The sequence below is a fragment of the Esox lucius genome, chromosome 19, assembly GCF_011004845.1.
Source record: "Esox lucius isolate fEsoLuc1 chromosome 19, fEsoLuc1.pri, whole genome shotgun sequence".
Lineage (NCBI taxonomy): Eukaryota > Metazoa > Chordata > Actinopteri > Esociformes > Esocidae > Esox > Esox lucius.
Window position 1 is genome coordinate 1,225,262 of NC_047587.1, and position 23,200 is coordinate 1,248,461.

At 42.5% G+C, this 23,200-nt stretch overlaps 1 long non-coding RNA gene across 1 annotated transcript in view; it reads left to right on the forward strand.

Annotated features, from left to right (window-relative positions):
* Nucleotides 1-23,200, forward strand: part of LOC105008055 — a 42,623-nt gene that overhangs the window by 14,813 nt on the left and 4,610 nt on the right. Inside the window, exons 3-4 of the long non-coding RNA XR_827606.4 lie at nt 1,589-1,656; nt 1,912-2,001. This is a non-coding gene — a long non-coding RNA (uncharacterized LOC105008055). The remainder of the gene's footprint in view (nt 1-1,588; nt 1,657-1,911; nt 2,002-23,200) is intronic.

Genomic DNA, 23,200 nt, shown 5'->3' on the forward strand with positions numbered 1-23,200 from the left:
CGTTTGTGAAACTCAAATTAACACAATTTAAACTATAAACAGAAGAAACTGGAGTAGATTTCGTAATCTAGTGGGATTTAGTGTGCCACTTTGCTGTTGCTCCTCTCTGTCTGTCTTGATGGTAACACACATAATGACACATCCTCTGCTGTTGAGCTGTAAACAGTTTCTGCCATAATTTCACAAGCTGTTGTTTTTAAAGGAAAAAAGGAAACCGGGAGTTGATTGCCATTTAATATGTTCTAGTTGCCTGTCAGAGGAGATAATTGTTTTTTAAATGAGCCATATATCTTTCCTGAAAGCAAAGGCTAAGAAAATAATAATCATTAATGTATTCAAAGTTCTTTTTGGAATTTCACCAATAACAGTTAAAATTCACAAACAACAATATGTGTAGATTTCTTATCTTTTTAAATGTTTCCACAACCTGATGGAACCTGCCTGTTCACTGCCTATGAACATTATTATTTGTATTATTATATAAACCTATAAACCTTTATATCAACAAGGAACACAGACTGAAAGCAGGGTCTCTTTTCCAGGCCCAGTGTATACACGTTTACATACAGGTTAGTTTCAATGATTAAAAGCAAACAGGAAAAAAAAACACAGACAAAGCAAGATATACAGTTTAGATATGATCACAAATTGCACATAAATATAAATACTGTGGGAGAATACAGGCAAGTTATGCAGACGAGTTGTGTATTAATTTCCTCCATACCTCTTCATAATGACCATCAGCCATTTTGAGAGGCTTCTCCAGTCCGGTCTGTGATTGGCAGGGTAGAGCTGCTATAGCGTCTGTTGTGTTATTGCTATGGGCCATGGTGGTGGCCAATACAATCAAAGCCATGTTATCCTCCTACTCAGTAGCTCATAGTGGCTCTGATCTCACTCTCAGATCCCTCTCTCTTGCTTTCTTTTTGTCTGCTGACTTCTTTTCTCTCTCTGCCTCTTTGATCCTTCTCTCTCGCTTTCCTTTGTCTTTTTCCCCTTCTCTCTTTTTCTCTCTCTCATCTCTTGCTTTCTCTTTGTCTTTCTACCTTTCTCATTTCTTTTCTCTATCAGTCTCTCTCTGATCCTTTTTTGTCGGTTTGATTTTTTTTCTACCCTTTTTCTCGTCTTGTTTTCTGTCCTGTCTGTCAGGTCCTGTGTGGGTTCTGATAGTATTGTTTCTGCTCTTCATTGAGCTTGCCTGGGCCCATGGATCCAACAAGATTGATAAGTGGAAAGTATAAATTGCTCGAGCAAATTCTGAAAATATTTGAAATAATTTTTGAACCCAGGTCTGTCCATCCTCTTTCTCCACCTTCCTCCATGTTTTTTTTGTGTGCCCCACATTGGTTGCCTATTTGCTACATAGTTCACTACATTTGTCAGGGACACATAGGGCCCTGATCTAAAGTAGTGGACTAAATAGGGAATAAGGTGTTATTTGGGATTCGGTCTGTTTGTTTGCTGGTTATGAAATTTCTCCAGTACTGAATTATTGACCAGTCTGCTGTCTTGTGAGATGGAACATGTGGTCTGATGACTCTTGTCTGCAGCCCAACTGAGCTTCTTCTCTGTGTGTGTATGCTTTTAGCTCTTCTCACTCTCAGAACCCAAGAGAGGACAGATCAAGCCTTCCCTGTCTTACTGTGAGAAGGAGTGGTGCGTATAAGATTTCCTCCCTGTCTGACTTCCTACCAGCATCTCACAGGCCGATAGATTTCTGACTATAATTTCCCTCTGGATGATATCCAAACCAAATGTTAATGGAAAATATTGATTGTCACACGATAGTACTATGAGGCAGGTTATAGGATTCTGTGATTTGTTTTCTGAAATATTAATATGTATTAATGAATTCTTCATAACCATATTGAAAATAAATGCAGTTTTGTAAATGTTTTGTGTATTATTTAGGGTTTATGCGTTCCATGTCCCCGTTTGATGCCTCCAAAAGCAGCATCTACTGAACCCACCATCCCACATGACCGAACACAGAATAAACAGGTACAGTACAAAGACTGAAAAACAGTTAGGTACAGACCATCTGGTGTGGCCACTTTTCTAGCACACTGTTTAACACTGTAATTCATTACACTTCTCTGGCATTGATTTGATAATGATGATCCTGGAATGTCTGCTCCTGTTCAGTGGACATGTGATTTCTCAGACCCCAAACGCTGCTTTCGCAGTGCCCATCATCGATCTCAGTTCAGACATTTTGTAAACACAGCGCCAAGATAGAACTACATTACCTTAAGACAATGACAATACCACAATGGTGTACATATATTTAAAATGACAATAGATGAATTGACTAGTTCAGTGCAGAGACAGGTGCAAACAATTAACGTGGTAATACATTGCAGTCCTTTGCTCTACTGATACAGTAATGTGACATGTATATTCGTTCCTAAACATTGATTAAACTTCTATTAATTTATGTCACTGTAAACAACACAATCTATTTTTTACACACAGATTTTTACAGAGGTATTGGTTGGTTTGTTTTGTTTTAACATCCTCCAATCACTCATGGTCAGAATAGGAGCTGGCTCCTCTATACAGGAAATATGCAAAATATAATCAGGTTTGACCTGTGAGTTGTGTGGATGAGCTATGACATCACATTCAATTGGTGTGCTATAAGTTGTTAGGGTTGTACAGTTCAATACTCAACACTGCTAACATCCGCCAAAATGTTAGATGAACAGATGTTTTAATTAGCCTGTTGTACATTTTCTATATGAATGGGTGTCAGAGTTTGGTTGATGATAACATTTTCTAGACCATAATTATATATAATTAAATGTCCATTCTGACAGGCTGTCTGGCAGAGGCCATTGCCCATAAACGCTTCTGTCCCTTCAGCCCTACCTCCCTGTCTTCTCTATCCTGCTGGGGTACTGAGACTGGTTGTATTGCACCAGACCCTAGGTGGTAGCAATATTGTCTGCCTTCAGACCGCCGTCTGCACGGATCTGTCTGACAGCAAACATTCATGGGATAGAAAGTTGTTTGGTTTCAGTGTGATTTCATAACATTCATGGGATAGAATTAATGAGCAATTATTAACTAATCAAGTCTAAAACTACGTTAGCTAAAATGTATAGTGATGGCAGCGCCCGTGTTAATGAAATTAAAATATGCAAGAAACTACCTGATATAACATAACTAGCCCAAAGGGGATGCCTGCTGACTTTTCGAGGTTCAAATATAGATTTATTTTTGATGACAGATGGCACCTGGTAACTCTTCTGCATACAAAATTATGCCAACTGATTTTAGACAATAAGCTGTCAGACTCTAACAAGCTAGAGTAACAAATAAAGATTCCAACTAATGTTAGATAATAATCTGTTGAATCTAGCTAGAGAAACACATAATGATGCCAACTGATGTTGGATGATATGCAAACAAACCCAAGCTAGAGCAATGCACCAAGAGATTTTTCCGTGTGCTAACAAAATATTCAGAGCTAGAACAGTGTGCTAACAAAATATTCAGAACTAGTGCAATATGCTAACAAAATATCCAGAGCTAGTGCAATATGCTAACAAAATATTCAGAACTAGTGCAATATGCTAACAAAATATCCAGAGCTAGTGCAATGTGCTAACACAATATTCAGAGCTAGTGCAATGTGCTAACAAAATATTCCGAGCTAGTGCAATGTGCGAACAAACTATTCCGAGCTAGTGCAATGTGCGAACAAACTATTCCGAGCTAGTGCAATGTGCAAACTAAATATTCAGAGCTAGTGCAATATGCTAACAAACTATTTCTGAGCTAGTGCAATGTGCGAACAAACTATTCTGAGCCAGAGGAATGTGCTAACAGACTCTGTGTATGCCTGGTGACCACAGCCAATGTGAGGGAATGTTGACGATGTTTCACATTAGTGGGCCTTGTGTTCAAGACAGATGTGCTCTCATTGTTCACGTCTGATTGTTTTCTCTCCTTTGAGTTCAGCTTGAAAGACTGTGGTTGCATCCTAAAAAATGATTCTCTACAGAGTGCACTCGTTGAAAATACATCCTGTTCCCAATGGCCTCTGCTCAGAAGTAGAGCACTGACTAGGTTATAGGATGTGTTTTACGACTCATTCTGTGACATGGCCACTAACGTCTCTTGACATTACAGAACGGTTTTCAAGGTGTCCTTGAGATGTGTCTCTATTCTCTAAAGTGACTGAGAAGAGTTGATTTCAGCACCACACTGTGAAAAGCCATTTCTGCTACAGTAGTGTTGTGAGATCACCTGTTGCTTAGGAACCTTTTGGATTGGATGTACAGAGCTGTTTTTATGCTAAACTGGCCAAGGCTTTTCCACATTGTTGTGGTTAAGGGAAAAATACATTGAATCAGCCAGAATCCATAATAACACTATACTGTATGCTGATGTAGACGTGTCTGGACTCCTAATAATTACACTTTCTCCTTCCCACTTTCTTCTTATTATTGTTATTTAACAACATATTTTTTATGCAATGCTGTATGTCTGCTGTCAGGTCTAAGCTATTCAGGGCACATATAACTGCTATCAGGATAAATAGCCGCTCTCCATAGCTAGTCCTCATTTTAGATTTACCCCATAACTGACAAACGACTCATACTGCGCTCTATTGTTCCATTTAGTAGTTACTGTTACAGTGACAGTTTGGAGTAAAAGTACAGTATAATTGTATTAATTTGCTTCACTAATTATTTCCATCAATCATATAGTTCTGGGCTTATACTTAATACTCCCAGTTCAATTTATCACAAGTATTTTTCTTAAAAATAGTGGTTCTGTCTGGGGTTGGATCCGTGCCCAATATGGTTCTGTCTGGGGTTGGATCTGTGCCCATAACGGTTCTGCCTGGGCTTGGATCCCTGCCCAACATGGTTCTGCCTGGGGTTGGGTCCCTGCCCAGCATGGTTATCTGTTGCCAAAACTCCAGGAGAGGTGTGACGGTCAGAGCAGCACCCCACCCCAGCTATACTTCAGCCTCTACTTCGCCATCAGCATCAATGTCACCTACTACCTGCTACAACACAAACAAACAAACATTTATTATTTCCATTCACAGGACAGAATGAACATTGTAGAGCTTGGACACTTCATCATAGCAACATACTGGTTTTTGGTTTGAGTCCCAGATTTAACTAAACGTGTGCACTCAGTACACTCTAAATCACAAATCTGGATTAGTGCACTTGATAAGTGAAATTATTATTATCAGTTTAATATACATCTCATATCTCACCCGGCACAGCCAGAAGAGGACTGGTCACCCCTCTGAGCCTGGGTCCTCTCTAGGTTTCTTCCTAAAATTCGACATTCTTAGGGAGTTTTTCCTAGCCACTGAAATTCAACACTACTGTTGTCTGCTCCTTGGGGTTTAAGGCCGGGTGTCTCTGTAAAGCACTTTGTGACAACTGCTGTTGTAAAAAGGGCTTTATAAATAAATTTGATTGATTGATCTTCACCTCATTTTCATCCGCTTATCCGGTATCGGGTCACGGGGGCAGCAGCTCCAGCAGGGGACCCCAAACTTCCCTTTAATATACTGTGTATAGTAATATAATTATATTGCATATCATCATCAGATTATCATTCGTATCATGTACTACTGTATGTTTGTACTAGGTGAATCTCCCAGAAACACTGCCCCTCCCTCTGGATCAGCTCCACATGTCTACTACATTACTACTCTAATGCCCTGTCTACTACATTACTACTCTAATGCCCTTTCTACTACATTACTACTCTAATGCCCTGTCTACTACATCACTACTCTAATGCCCTGTCTACTACATCACTACTCTAATGCCCTGTCTACTACTAGATCACTACTCTAATGCCCTGTCTACTACATCACTACTCTAATGCCCTGTCTACTACATCACTGCTGTCCTCTCTACTACATTACTACTCTAATGCCCTGTCGACTACATCACTACTCTAATGCCCTGTTGACTACATCACTACTCTAATGCCCTGTCTATTACTAGATCACTACTCTAATGCCCTGTCTACTACATCACTACTCTAATGCCCTGTCTACTACATCACTACTCTAATGCCCTGTCTATTACATCACTGCTGCCCTGTCTACTACATCACTACTCTAATGCCCTGTCTACTACATCACTACTCTAATGCCCTGTCTACTACATCACTACTCTAATGCCCTGTCTACTACATCACTACTCTAATGCCCTGTCTACTACATTACTACTCTAATGCCCTGTCTACTACATCACTACTCTAATGCCCTGTCTACTACATCACTACTCTAATGCCCTGTCTACTACATCACTACATTTTTCAATTTTTTCTCAATTTTTTTTGGAATAACCCATTTTGCAATACAACACTGTGTTGTTTGTTGAGCTATAAAAAATAACAGTGTTTTCTTTTGTTTAAAATGCTAGCAGTCCGTTTATGCAGGTCGGTGCTGTTGGGTCAGTACTGTGGGTCGGTACTACTGGGCCAGTACTGCTTGGTCAGTAATAAGAAATGTATTTATTATTCCAATTGGACTCTTAATATTTCACCCGGCACAGCCAGAAGAGGACTGGTCACCCCTCTGAGCCTGGGTCCTCTCTAGGTTTCTTCCTAAAATTCGACCTTCTTAGGGAGTTTTTCCTAGCCACTGAAATTCAACACTACTGTTGTTTGCTCCTTGGGGTTTAAGGCCGGGTGTCTCTGTAAAGCACTTTGTGACAACTGCTGTTGTAAAAAGGGCTTTATAAATAAATTTGATTGATTGATCTTCACCTCATTTTCATCCGCTTATCCGGTATCGGGTCACGGGGGCAGCAGCTCCAGCAGGGGACCCCAAACTTCCCTTTAATATACTGTGTATAATAATATAATTATATTGCATATCATCATCAGATTATCATTCGTATCATGTACTACTGTATGTTTGTACTAGGTGAATCTCCCAGAAACACTGCCCCTCCCTCTGGATCAGCTCCACATGTCTACTACATTACTACTCTAATGCCCTGTCTACTACATTACTACTCTAATTCCCTTTCTACTACATTACTACTCTAATGCCCTGTCTACTACATCACTACTCTAAAGCCCTGTCTACTACATCACTGCTGTCCTCTCTACTACATTACTACTCTAATGCCCTGTCGACTACATCACTACTCTAATGCCCTGTTGACTACATCACTACTCTAATGCCCTGTCTACTACATTACTACTCTAATGCCCTGTCTACTACATTACTACTCTAAAGCCCTGTCTACTACATCACTGCTGTCCTGTCTACTACATCACTACTCTAATGCCCTGTCTACTACATTACTACTCTAATGCCCTGTCTACTAGATCACTACTCTAATGCCCTGTCTATTACATCACTGCTGCCCTGTCTACTACATCACTACTCTAATGGCCTATCTACTACATCACTACTCTAATGTCCTGTCTACTACATCACTACTCTAATGCCCTGTCTACTAGATCACTACTCTAATGCCCTGTCTACTACATCACTACTCTAATGCCCTGTCTACTACATCACTACTCTAATGCCCTGTCTATTACATCACTGCTGCCCTGTCTACTACATCACTACTCTAATGCCCTGTCTACTACATCACTACTCTAATGCCCTGTCTACTACATCACTACTCTAATGCCCTGTCTACTACATCACTACTCTAATGCCCTGTCTACTACATTACTACTCTAATGCCCTGTCTACTACATCACTACTCTAATGCCCTGTCTACTACATCACTACATTTTTCTATTTTTTCTCAATTTTTTTTGGAATAACCCATTTTGCAATACAACACTGTGTTGTTTGTTGAGCTATAAAAAATAACAGTGTTTTCTTTTGTTTAAAATGCTAGCAGTCCGTTTATGCAGGTCGGTGCTGTTGGGTCAGTACTGTGGGTCGGTACTACTGGGCCAGTACTGCTTGGTCAGTAATGCTGGGTCGGTGCTGTCGGTTCGGTGCTGTCGGGTTGGTACTGTTGGGTCAGTACTCTGGATAGTTGGAGGGCTAGTAGGGGGCACTCCTCCTTTTGGTCTGATGACTAAATCCCAGTGACTCAGAACGGTGAATGTGTTATTTCCCCAGAAATTGCTGTCTTTTGGACATGGCTTTAAACAGATCCTGCTTCTTTATGGTCACTGATGATATCATGGCTTTTTTTGGTGAGACTAGGAATGTTAACCCTGATGTCCTGTTGTCCTTAACAACCCTGTATCTAACATCCATCGGACTGACAGACAGTGGAGAGGGAAGATCCTGAGGTTAATGACCTTGAACTGATTGTAGTTCTTGTGCATTTTTAAGAATCTCTGTTTCTCCGGAGGCATGGCCAAGTCTTATTAGAGATGTTCTGTAGACATATTTCTAATTCATGACAGTATGATAGCTTTGTAGTACTTGTAAGCGATTGAAACCATTGCCACTGAAGCTTTCAGGTACTGAAACTAAGTGGTGTCAATCAACATTCACTGGAAAAGCCATTTTTCTGTGTTTTATTTTTGGTATTTTATGTGGTTTTATCTACCTTGACTGAACAAAGTGTATGTGATTAAAATAAATCACATCCAATTTGAGAGGGAAAGAGAGGGAAAGAGAATGCAACCATTTATTCTAAACAACTGTCTAAGATATAGGTTATTCTATCTCACCTACTAAAATGGACTGACACACACACACACACTGTTGTCCATTTGCTTCTCCTAAACCATTCCCGAGGACGGATGCTGTTAAGCCCCGCGTGGTATGACTGTAGTTTCTGGCAGTTTGAAAGGCACTGTGCTAATGTTGATCTGTTGCCCAAATAATGAGCTTATGAATAATGAATACAGTGTTCAAATGACCTTGGAAACTAAAGATGGATGGGAAAAGAGAGGTAGACTGATGAGAGAAATACAGTAGATGGATGTTGTAGAGATGGGTGGGGTGATATAAACTGGTGAAGTGGGATAGAGGTGGGTGGAGTGGGATAGAGGTGGGTGGAGTGGGATAGAGGTGGGTGGGTGGGTGGGTGGGTGGGTGGAGTGGGATAGAGGTGGGTGGAGTGGGATAGAGGTGGGTGGGTGGGTGGAGTGGGATAGAGGTGGGTGGGTGGAGTGGGATAGAGGTGGGTGGAGTGGGATAGAGGTGGGTGGGTGGGTGGAGTGGGATAGAGGTGGGTGGGTGGAGTGGGATAGAGGTGGGTGGGTGGAGTGGGATAGAGGTGGGTGGGTGGAGTGGGATAGAGGTGGGTGGAGTGGGATAGAGGTGGGTGGAGTGGGATAGAGGTGGGTGGGGTGGGTGGAGTGGGATAGAGGTGGGTGGAGTGGGATAGAGGTGGGTGGGTGGAGTGGGATAGAGGTGGGTAGGTGGAGTGGGATAGAGGTGGGTGGAGTGGGACCTCTGCTTTTCTGCAAAGGGGACAGGACGACTGCACTGTATTGAGGGGAGGATGGATGGGCCCATGTATCGCAAGATCTTGGCCAACAACCTCCTTCCCTCAGTAAGAGCATTGAAGATGGGTCGTAGCTGGGTCTTCCCGCATGACAACAACCCGAAACACACAGCCAGGGCAACTAAGGAGTGGCTCCGTAAGAAGCATCTCAAGGTCCTGGAGTGGCCTAGCAAGTCTCCAGACCTGAACCCAATAGAAAATCTTTGGAGGGAGCTGACAGTCTGTATTGCCCAGCGACAGCCCGAAACCTGAAGTATCTGGAGAAGGTCTGTATGGAGGAGTGGGCCAAAAACCCTGCTGCAGTGTGTGCAAACCTGATCAAGAACTACAGGAAACATATGATCTCTGTATTTGCAAACAAAGGTTTCTGTATCAAATATTAAGTTCTGCTTTTCTGATGTATCAAATACTTATGTCATGCAATAAAATGCTAATTAATTACTTAAAAATCATACAATGTGATTTTCTGGATTCATGTTTTAGATTCTGTCACTCACAGTTGAAGAGTACCTATGATATAAATTACAGACTTCTACATGCTTTGTAAGTGGGAAAACCTGCGAAATCGGCAGTGTATCAAATACTTGTTCTCCCCACTGTATGTTTGGTGGGGGATAGTTCTGGTGTTATGTGGGGTGTGTATATGGGGGACGGGTCTGCTTTGGCCATCAGAGGGGCAGCTTCAGAGAACATCACCACTTCAAATGGAATGCTTGGTTTGTAACAGTTTTTTTAGGCACATAATCATAAATGTTTAATCGGATTTGGCTTTGAGGCTGAACATTTGTGGGTGGGGGAAGATAGACAGAGGGGCAGGAGACGGGTAAGATATTTGGAGAGTTGAGGGGTGATTTTGGTTCATACAGTATAAGGGTGCAGGAGAGGAGATGGGTCGTTAGTTTAAGCCTTTTAAGTCTTGTTAAACAAGGACAGTTGGTGTCACACTAGATCACACAGGTCAATTTTGTCCCCTTAACCTCACTAGCCACTTGATTAACGCATTTGCCACCTGACCAACCTCACTAGCCACTTGACCAACCTCACTAGCCACCTGACCAACCTCACTAGCCACTTGACCAACCTCACTAGCCACCTGACCAACCTCACTAGCCACCTGACCAACCTCTCTAGCCACTTGACCAACCTCACTAGCCAATTGACCAACCTCACTAGCCAATTGACCAACCTTACTAGCCACTTGACCAAACTCACTAGCCACTCCCCCAACATCAGCAACACCTCAAAACTGCTTTATATCTATGGTCTCAACACTGCTGTATATCTATGACCTTAACACTACTTTACATCTATAATCTCAGCACTGCTTTTTATCTATAGCCTCAACACTGCCCCAAAGTGGCAGTTCATTGGACCTGTCCATCACCAGGGTTTATTTTTTATTTTGTCAGTACATAAAAATGTAGGCCTTTTGTATTGTTGTTTGATTAGGGAATAAAAGGGACCAGTTGTTTAATCCAGCACTTCTACCTAATTAGGACTGTTTTCTGATTAATTATTAAAGTTCTGCAGATTCTTCCTGCCCTCCAGGGCCAAATGATGGTGCAACTTCCTCAACAATACAATTAAAATCCACATTAATATCATTCATATACAGTATCTACCATGTTATTCATGTATATTTATACATTTACCATTTCTAAATCATTTATTTTATTTCTACAACCCTGTTTCCAAAAACGTTGAGACTGCATAAAATTCAAATAAAAACAGAATGCAATGATGTAGAAATAATGTGTCCCTATATTGAATAGACCATAGTACAAGACAACATATCAAATGTTGAAATTGAGAAATGTTATTGTTTTTGGAAAAAGAACAAATCTATAACCCCTCCCCACATACACACACAACCCTCAACTGGACAAATCTATAACCCCTCCCCACATACACACAACCCTCAACTAGACAAATCTATAACCCCTCCCCACATACACACAACCCTCAACTAGACAAATCTATAACCCCTCCCCACATACACACACACAACCCTCAACTGGACAAATCTATAACCCCTCCCCACATACACACACACAACCCTCAACTGGACAAATCTATAACCCCTCCCCACATACACACACACACAACCCTCAACTGGACAAATCTATAACCCCTCCCCACATACACACACACAACCCTCAACTGGACAAATCTATAACCCCTCCCCACATACACACACACAACCCTCAACTAGGCAAATCTATAACCCCTCCCCACATACACACACAACCCTCAACTGATCTCCATGTGCTAGACAACTATACCCTGACTGCTGTTAAGTACAGGGATGAAGACCTTACACTGGTGCAGTGGGCCCTGGGTTCCTCCTGGTGCAGGACAATGCCCGGCCTCATGTGGCCAGAGTGTGTAGGCAGTTCCTGGATGACAAAGGAATTGATACCATTGACTGATCCTCATGTTCCCCAGACCAGAACCCAATTGAGATCCTCTGGGACGTTATGTATTGGTGCATCCAATGCTGCCAAGTAGCGCCACAGACTGTCCAGGAACTCACTGATGCCCTGATCCAAGTCTGGGAGGAGATCCCCCAGGACACCATCCACCATCTCATCAGGAGCATGCCCAGATGTTGTTGGGAGTGCATACAGGCACGTGGCATACACACTACTGAGTCACATTATGAGTAGCCAGTGATGAAATTCACACATGTTGGAACAGCCTGTGATTTCAGTAGTTTACTTACATTTTCGGTGTGAGTTTGAATCCAGCCCTCAATCGGTTGGTGATTCTGGTTTCCATTGACCGTTGTTACGTCATTTTGTTCTCAACTAATAACAATGTACAGTATAGTTTTTGTTTATCGAGCCCCGATTTGTGATTCAAATGTTCCCTTAATTTTTTTGAGCAGTGTAAAATAGAATGCAAAGATGTGCAAATCATTTACACCCTATATTCACTCAAATAATACAAAGTTTGGGGTCACCTTTGTAATATTTTTTTTCATAATGCACCAAATCTTTTCAGTGGGTGACAGGTCTGAATACATATATCTAATGTTGCAGCTGAAAAAATGTATTGTTCCTTGAAAAATATATGCCCTCTTTGAATTTGATGCCAGCAACACATTTAAGAAAAGCTGGGACAGGGACAACAAAAGACTGAAAAAGTTGTGTAATGCTAAAAAGAATTACCTGGTGGAACTTCAATCAGACACCAGCATAACGGGGCTGATTACCAGGCGGATTGTCTCAGTGGTGGACAGATTCCTTGGGCAGTCAGACACCATCATAACGGGGCTGATTACCAGGCAGATTGTCTCAGTGGTGGACAGATTCCTTGGGCAGTCAGACACCAACATAACGGGGCTGATTACCAGGTGGATTGTCTCAGTGGTGGACAGATTCCTTGGGCAGTCAGACACCAACATAACGGGGCTGATTACCAGGTGGATTGTCTTAGTGGTGGACAGATTCCTTGGGCAATCAGACACCAACATAACGGGGCTGATTACCAGGTGGATTGTCTTAGTGGTGGACAGATTCCTTGGGTAATCAGACACCAACATAACGGGGCTGATTACCAGGCAGATTGTCTCAGTGGTGGACAGATTCCTTGGGTAATCAGACACCAACATAACAGGGCTGATTACCAGGCGGATTGTCTTAATGGTGGACAGATTCCTTGGGTAATCAGACACCAACATAACGGGGCTGATTACCAGGTGGATTGTCTCAGTGGTGGACAGATTCCTTGGGTAATCAGACACCAACATAACGGGGCTGATTACCAGGTGGATTGTCTTAGTGGTGGACAGATTCCTTGGGTAATCAGACACCAACATAACGGGGCTGATTACCAGGTGGATTGTCTTAGTGGTGGACAGATTCCTTGGGTAAACAGACACCAGCTTAACGGGGCTGATTACCAGGCAGATTGCTGCCAGCAGCCCTTTTTGGGTTGTTTGTGACTTTTCAACGATTTTGGAGCTGGTTTTAGTGCTAAAAGGCCTTATGAATTTCCTCTTAGACAAAAAATTTTGTAGTCCTAAAATTAGGATTGACATGTCCATTGTTTTTATGTTTCTCCTAAATCTGTTCCTAAATTGAGAATTTCTAAGTTCGTAAGTTGAGAGCTACTTTTAGACTTAAGATGTTTTGTGACTACAGTCCCTAATATCTACCATGCACAACATAGGTTAATTGATGATAAATATAAATAAAATAGAAATACTTTTTAAGGAATTTGAACTAAATCAAACATAAGACTGTCATTGTAGTACGCGTCTTGTCTGGCTGCTTCAACAGTATTGGATCACTGGATTCTGCTGGGCGAAGAGTGAATGCCCCCTCGCGTTCTTCCCTCTACCCCACCCATTCTGTTTACCCAAGAGCAGAACCCCCTCCATCTGCCCACAGTAAGAACTTTAAAGAGTGGCTGCAAATTTAATGAGAGATTTCCGGACACACACACAACAAACGCATGTGAATCCTGTGGGTACTGAGTTCAGCCGAAGCAGTATCTCCTCCTTCCTAGATGTTAACCCAGGTTGACGTTTCCTGTCTTGTTAAAACATGGCTGATGATTCAGAATGAGACACAGCAAAGGCTCATAAGAAGCACCTTCAGACAATCCCATTTGATTTGGGATACTCTACTTTGGAGCAAGAGAACATGAAGTAGTTCCACTAATATTTATTTTAAGCTGTTCAGTAGCTCCTCGCAGCCTTTGTGTAATGTCTTCCATTCAGTAAGTTTGGGTTTTATATTTGTCGTGTTTTAGTCATGTACAAATGCAATTACCTGTCTGGGAAATATTTTTTGGGGCATATCCCTCTCTCAGAAAGTGAGGTCAGGGGATCAGTCACATGATCTCAATCTAAATAGCTTTCACTGCAGTGTGTTCATTTATAGTCTCAATCTCAATAGCTTTCACTGCAGTCTGTTCATTTATATTCTCAATCTCAATAGCTTTCACTGCAGTCTGTTCATTTATATTCTCAATCTCAATAGCTTTCACTGCAGTCTGTTCATTTATATTCTCAATCTCAATAGCTTTCACTGCAGTCTGTTCATTTATAGTCTCAATCTAAATAGATTTCACTTCAGTCTGTTCATTTACAGTCTCAATCTAAATAGCTTTCACTGCAGTCTGTTCATATATATTCTCAATCTAAATAGCTTTCACTGCAGTGTGTTCATTTCCACTGCAGTAATATAAAGCTGGAGTCTACAGTAAATACAGAAACACAAAAAATTGTTAAAAGAAGATTGTCGATCCAATCGATTAACAGGATTTCAGCTTCTCTGGAGAGGACTTTGGGATCCGTAGACAAAGGAGAAGGCAAGCAGGATAGTATTCTAGGATTTGTAGTCAAAGGAAAAGGCAAGAAACCACTCTGGGATGTGTAGTGATTGTGTTTCAGAAGTCATGCAGCTCCCTTCTAGAGTTGTGCTCACTGAAAATTCAAATGTTTAGAAAACACACACATTATTGTTATAAACACACACACATGAATTCCTGTGGTTGTTGTTGGGTTCTTAGTGCCAATTAGCCAATCACATGACATTGTTGACACGGCGTAGCAGGTGCAGAGGGGGTGTGTGTTATGATGGGATCAGCCAATCAGGGAACTGCTGCTTATTGTCATGGCCACTCTGAGATTATGACTCGTAGCAGGTCTCACAAGGTCTGTTGTCGACCGTGTTGTTTGGTGTGGTTGGAGGCAGGTGACACGTTTCCTACACCTCTACTAAGAAGGATTAGGAGTTGTGTGTGATTATATGTGTGTATGTGTGCATGTTTCATTGTGTTGAACTGCGTGTTCATGTTCATCTGCGAACCAGGCAGTCCCTTTTGTTGGTTGGTCTTCTTTGTTTAGTTCCATTAGTTGATGCCATGGTGACAGCTAGCAAATCAACATGTTACAACCAAACAGAACTTGACTATCACACATAGAACATTACACTGTACAGGACAGTTGTAAGAATAACATGTTATCGGGTAAAAAACGTTACTGTTTATTTATGTGTGTGTGTGTTGTGTGTCCGGGGGTGTGCTTTGTTGGAATGTTGTTAACTGGAATTAGAATGTTTTTGTAATGGAAATGTTGCTGTAGAATGTAGATTCCATGGCAACCAGTGTATTCACACAGCCAATGACCAGTACAGAGTCAGTAATTATCTAGAATTGCTGCAATTAAAAGGTGTGATTAAGTGTGGGAGTACCTGTGTATTCCCACTGGGGGGGGGGGGTCTCTATCCCTCCATGACTGTAGGGGAGACCAGGCTTCAGACCACAGTAAGTACACACTGACACGCACAAACACACACTGACAAGCACCAACACACTGACAAGCACAAACACACCAACACACTAACACGCACAACCACACCCACACACTGACACGCACAACCACACCCACACACTGACACGCACAACCACACCCACACACTGTCACGCACAACCACACCCACACACTGACACGCACAACCACACCCACACACTGTCACGCACAACCACACCCACACACTGTCACGCACAACCACACCCACACACTGACACGCACAACCACACCCACACACTGTCACGCACAACCACACCCACACACTGACACGCACAACCACACCCACACACTGACACGCACAACCACACCCACACACTGACACGCACAACCACACCCACATACTGACACGCACAACCACACCCACACACTGTCACGCACAACCATACCCACACACTGTCACGCACAACCACACCCACACACTGACACGCACAACCACACCCACACACTGTCACGCACAACCACACCCACACACTGTCACGCACAACCACACCCACACACTGACACGCACAACCACACCCACACACTGACACGCACAACCACACCCACACACTGTCACGCACAACCACACCCACACACTGACACGCACAACCACACCCACACACTGTCACGCACAACCACACCCACACACTGACACGCACAACCACACCCACACACTGACACGCACAACCCCACCCACACACTGACACGCACAACCACACCCACACACTGACACGCACAACCACACCCACACACTGTCACGCACAACCACACCCACACACTGTCACGCACAACCACACCCACACACTGACACGCACAACCACACCCACACACTGACACCCACAAACACACCCACACACTGACACGCACAACCACACCCACACACTGACACGCACAACCACACCCACACACTGTCACGCACAACCACACCCACACACTGTCACGCACAACCACACCCACACACTGACACGCACAACCACACCCACACACTGACACCCACAAACACACCCACACACTGACACGCACAAACACACTGGTTAGTAAAGGTGGTAAGAACCTAGAACAGTTTCCTACTGGTTAGTAAAGGTGGTAAGAACCTAGAACAGTTTCCTACTGGTTAGGAAAGGTGGTAAGAACCTAGAACAGTTTCCTACTGGTTAGTAAAGGTGGTAAGAACCAAGAACAGTATCTTACTGCCTAGTAAATGTGGTCAGAACCTAGAATTGTATCCTGCTGGTTAGTAAAGGTGGAAAGAACCTAGAACAGTTTTGTACTGTTTATTAATGACAGTAGAGGACCTAGAACCATTTCTTAGTGGTTATTAAATCAGTAGAGGACCTAGAACCGTTTCCTACTGGTTGGTGGGTAGGTTATGTTTAGACACAGATGAACAATGGCATATTTCTTAGGTTTAGGATTAGGGAAATGTTTAGGGCTAGGTTTAGGATTAGGGTAAGGGTTAGGTTTAGGGGTAAGGGCCTGTCAAGTGTGCGTGTCTCTCGTTCTGTCCATCTATTCCTCTTTTCCTCTGCCTCCTTTCCCTCCACCTCTCCCTCCCTCTCTTACCCTCCCCCTCTCCCTCTCTCCCCCTCTTACCCTCCCCCTCTCCCTCCCTCTCTTACCCTCCCCCTCTCCCTCTCTCCCCAGACTAGTGTCTCCTCCTCCATTTAACTGAATAGCCGGAGCCCATCATACAACCCATGAATCCGGGCTAATGGAAACCTTTGTTCGTGCAAATGGTACAAATACTGTCTGTATACAGCGATAGAGTGATGCTACCTAGAAGCTTATGTTTAACACATTACCCATAGGTATTGTTTTTATAACTCCCTTTCAGGCTGTATTTCAACACTTCCTTTTACACACAGCAGGTTAAATGTAGTCATTCTCCCAGTATCTGTGTATCATTTGTTATGGTGTGGTAGCAAAATAGCAATGGTTTTGGTTATGGAGAAGAGGGAGTTATTGAATCCATGACACCCAACATTCATCTGAAATTAATGTCGGAAACCCAGTAGACAGAAGACTATTTACAGACTGGTGAAAGATTTAAGGTAAAACATGAATACATTTGTTATTTGGGCAGGGATCAGGGAAGGCAGGAGATTCAGTCACAAGATGTCTCAACTGGCTGGTTTTTCAATGGGAACCATGACTAAAGTTACATCTGCATTTAGATCTATGGGAAATATATCAGTAGATAGGATTTAAAATTGTGGCACATTTAGGCACTTTTGATGACTTGCTTGTGCATTTCTGTGATATTTAAGGAAAAGCAGGGAAGCCACTCTTTCCCAGGTGACTGAGAATGTCAATGCAGGACGTGATCAGACTGTATCATCAACAACAGTCTGCTGAGAACTACACAGAGACATTATAGTAGAACTACACAGAGACATTATAGTAGAACTACACAGAGACATTATAGTAGAACTACACAGAGACATTATAGTAGAACTACAAAGAGATATTATAGTGGAACTACACATAGAGATATTATAGTAGAACTGCACATAGAGAGATATTATAGTAGAACTACACAGAGAGGGATATTATAGTAGAACTACACAGGGAGGGATATTATAGTAGAACTACACAGAGACATTATAATAGAACTACACAGAGACATTATAATAGAACTACACAGAGACATTATAATAGAACTACACAGAGACATTATAGTAGAACTACACAGAGACATTATAGTAGAACTACAGATACATTATAGTAGAACTACACATAGAGATATTATAGTAGAACTACACCGAGAGGGATATTATAGTAGAACTACACAGGGAGGGATATTATAGTAGAACTACACAGAGACATTATAGTAGAACTACACAGAGACATTATAGTAGAACTACACAGAGACATTATAATAGAACTACACAGAGACATTATAATAGAACTACACAGAGACATTATAGTAGAACTACACAGAGACATTATAGTAGAACTACAGATACATTGTAGTAGAACTACACAGAGACATTATAGTAGAACTACACAGAGACATTATAGTAGAACTACACAGAGAGGGATATTATAGTAGAACTACACAGAGATGGATATTATAGTAGAACTACACAGAGAGGGATATTATGGTAGAACTACACAGAGAGGGATATTATAGTAGAACTACACAGAGACATTATAGTAGAACTACACAGAGATGGATATTATAGTAGAACTACACATAGAGGGATATTATGGTAGAACTACACAGAGAGGGATATTATAGTAGAACTACACAGAGACATTATAGTAGAACTACACAGAGACATTATAGTAGAATTACACAGAGAGGGCTATTATAGTAGAACTACACAGAGAGGGATATTATAGTAGAACTGCACATTGAGAGACATTATAGTATAACTACACAGAGATGGATATTATAGTAGAACTACACAGAGACATTATAGTAGAACTACACAGAGAGGGATATTATAGTAGAACTACACAGAGAGGGATATTATAGTAGAACTACACAGAGACATTATAGTAGACCTACACAGAGACATTATAGTAGAGCTTCACAGAAACATTATAGTAGAGCTACACATAGAGATATTATAGTAGAACTACACAGAGACATTATAGTAGAAGTACACAGAGAGGGATATTATATTAGAAGTACACAGAGAGGGATATTATAGTAGAACAACACAGACATTATAGTAGAACTCCCCAGAGACATTATAGTAGAATTACACAGAGAGGGATATTATAGTAGAACTACACAGAGAGGGATATTATAGTAGAGAGGGATATTACAGTGGGGTTGCAGTGCATAAACCCCTCATTACAAAGGTATTAACTTTAATTTGTCACCCATTTGTATCTCTCCAGCAAGATAACGTACATTTGAAGATACATTTTATCTGATTTCTACATCTGAGCTTTGGTTCTATTTGGAATGTTAATAGGAATGTTAATCAGAGCTGTGGTTCTTGTGGAAATGTTATTCTGTGCTGTGTGACCGAAACGGAGTGATGGGAATAAAGTCCATCTGTGGAGAATTGATCTGCTGCAGCACAGTGACTGAGTTCCCTGATGATTATGATTGTAGGGCGTGGGGGCTCTGTGTGTTGGGGGCTCTGTGTGTTGGGGGCTCTGTGTGTTGGGGGCTCTGTGTGTTGGGGCTCTGTGTGTTGGGGGCTCTGTGTGTTGGGGGCTCTGTGTGTTGGGAGCTCTGTGTGTTGGGAGCTCTGTGTGTTGGGGGCTCTGTGTGTTGGGAGCTCTGTGTGTTGGGGGCTCTGTGTGTTGGGGGCTCTGTGTGTTGGGGGCTCTGTGTGTTGTGGGGGTCTGTGTGTTGGGGGTTTGTTTGGTGGGGGGTCTATGTGTTTTATGGGGGTCTGTGTGTTGGGAGGTCTTTGTGTTGTGGGGGTCTGTGTGTTCAGGGTCTGTGTGTTGGGGGGGTCTAAGTGTCTGCAAGCGTGTGTTTTGTGTCTGTGCGAGTGTGTGTTTTGTGTCTGTGCGAGTGTGTGTTTTGTGTGTGTGCGAGTGTGTTTCATGTCTTTGTGGTTGTTCTAGAGTGTGATTTTTGCGTGGGTTGACTATGCCAGCATGATGTCTGCCTGTTAAGTGACATGGTAATTACAGGGCTGGTGTCCCTCCCAGCTCCCAGAGAGACGGCCTGGAGTGGTGATTGGTGTGGATGTGGAGGGAATATTGAGAGGGAGGGAGACGGACAGACAGAGGGAAGGAGAGAGAGACAGACAGAGGGAGGGAGAGAGACATACAGAGGGAGGGAAGGAGAGAGAGACAGAGGGAGGGAGACAGACAGACCGAGGGAAGGAGAGAGAGACAAATAGAGGGAGGGAGGGAGACAGACAGAGGGAGGGAGGGAGGGAGACAGAGGGTGGGAGGGTGGTGTGAGAGAGAAAAATATAGAGACAGAGAGCCCTCAAATGTCAGGGAATGCAGATATATAGAACTGGTTCCCCACTACCAGCCCGATCACATTCTAACCCAACAATAAGAAAATAGCTATTAAAAAAATGATACTGTATCTGACAATCTGACATGGTAGGAAACTGAGGAAACGGACTGAGACCAGCCAAGACCAGTCATGAAAGGCAGAGAGAGTGCTACCAAGAGAAGAGAGGTTGTGATCACTCTTCCCTCAGAGAGAGTGCTACCAAGTGAAGAGAGGTTGTGATCACTCTTCCCTCAGAGAGAGTGCTACCAAGAGAAGAGAGGTTGTGATCACTCTTCCCTCAGAGAGAGTGCTACCAAGTGAAGAGGTTGTGATCACTCTTCCCTCAGAGAGAGTGCTACCAAGTGAAGAGAGGTTGTGATCACTCTTCCCTCAGAGAGAGTGCTACCAAGTGAAGAGAGGTTGTGATCACTCTTCCCTCAGAGAGAGTGCTACCAAGAGAAGAGAGGTTGTGATCACTCTTCCCTCAGAGAGAGTGCTACCAAGTGAAGAGGTTGTGATCACTCTTCCCTCAGAGAGAGTGCTACCAAGTGAAGAGAGGTTGTGATCACTCTTCCCTCAGAGAGAGTGCTACCAAGTGAAGAGAGGTTGTGATCACTCTTCCCTCAGAGAGAGTGCTACCAAGTGAAGAGAGGTTGTGATCACTCTTCCCTCAGAGAGAGTGCTACCAAGTGAAGAGAGGTTGTGATCACTCTTCCCTCAGAGAGAGTGCTACCAAGTGAAGAGAGGTTGTGATCACTCTTCCCTCAGAGAGAGTGCTACCAAGAGAGTGCTACCAACTCTTTGTAAATAATTATTTAACAATTTTTACATTGTTACAACCCTGTACATTTTTATTAAAATAACCTTTGAAATACATTAATCATTTTGGAAACCTGTGTGTATAATGTTTAGTTTAGTTGTTGGTGTACTTTTTTTTAAATTTTTTTTTTTTTTTCCTCTTCTCGTTTCCCCTTCATTTGGCAATCTAAACAAATGTTTCCCATGCTGATGAAGTCCTTTCTGATTGAAATGAGAGAACAGGGTTGTGGGGATAGAAAGACATAAGGGAAGTACAGTGTTGTTTAGACAGGATGGAGAGGAGAGAGTCAACACTCTTCTGTCACTGTCTCCCTCCATCTCATGTCCAAATCCTTCCAGTCTAAGTCCCTGGTTTCCTCTCTGCTGTGGTGTGTAACAAGCCGGTTGGACAACAGAGAGATGTGACGGTTTGATTGGTCTGTCTGCTACATTATACATTCAAAACTGTTGCTATGGCGTGTTCAAATGTTTTGCGTTTAGCGAAGGGGATTGGCTGGTTAGAATGAATTACTTGTCAAACACTGAAGTGGATAGGCTAGTAGCTACATCCTTCATCAGCTCTTGAAATGTCCTTGTGTGCAATGATCTGTAAAGGTGTTATGTCAGAGTCACTCAGGTTACTTTATCTGAAGCCATATTCTAACTTTTCTCAGTATATATTCTGTACTACTAACTTTTCTCAGTTTCCTCCAATTTTAAATTTTAGAAGGAGATGAGGTCCTGGTCCACACCTGCGGATTACCTGGTTTGGGGGGACCGTTGCTGTTCCTGTCCTTGTCCACCTGGTCATACTTCTGACCTAGTCTAAAATCAAATATACTCTGGATTTAGCCAAGAGAAATGTATTTATTATTCCAATTGGACTCTTAATATTTCACCCGGCACAGCCAGAAGAGGACTGGTCACCCCTCTGAGCCTGGGTCCTCTCTAGGTTTCTTCCTAAAATTCGACCTTCTTAGGGAGTTTTTCCTAGCCACTGAAATTCAACACTACTGTTGTTTGCTCCTTGGGGTTTAAGGCCGGGTGTCTCTGTAAAGCACTTTGTGACAACTGCTGTTGTAAAAAGCGCTTTATAAATAAATTTTGATTGATTGATTTGATTCCCTCACTGGATCCTACTGGTGACTTGTATCTCTGTTAGAGTTGTGGACGTGTATCTCTGTTAGGGCTGTGGACATGTATCCCTGATAGGGCTGTGGACATGTATCCCTGATAGGGCTGTGGACAGGTACCTCTGTTAGGGCTGTGGACGTGTATCTCTGTTAGGGCTGTGGACATGAATCTCTGTTAGGGCTGTGGACGTGTATCCCTGATAGGGCTGTGGACAGGTACCTCTGTTAGGGCTGTGGACAGGTACCTCTGTTAGGGCTGTGTGCAGGTATCTCTGTTAGCTGAAAACATTATTAGAGGATCTAAAAAGGAGAGAAAGATAAGTATAAAAAGTGTTGGTGTAGGTACAGGAGCAGAATGGCTTTATTTGTTCAGAACATTTCCATGTGATCTAGAACGTGGAGTTGATGTACAGATGTTGCTGGTGTTATCAACACCCAGGCAGAATTCCTCCAGTATGGTTAACATGTCAGATCCAGGAACACACATCTAATGTACATGTTTACACTTCCTGTCCATGTGTCTGGTGTACACACATACAGCTGATCAGATGGTTGAGATACATGGTTAAAATATCCCAGTATGTATGTGTTCCTGATATAATTAGGTTTG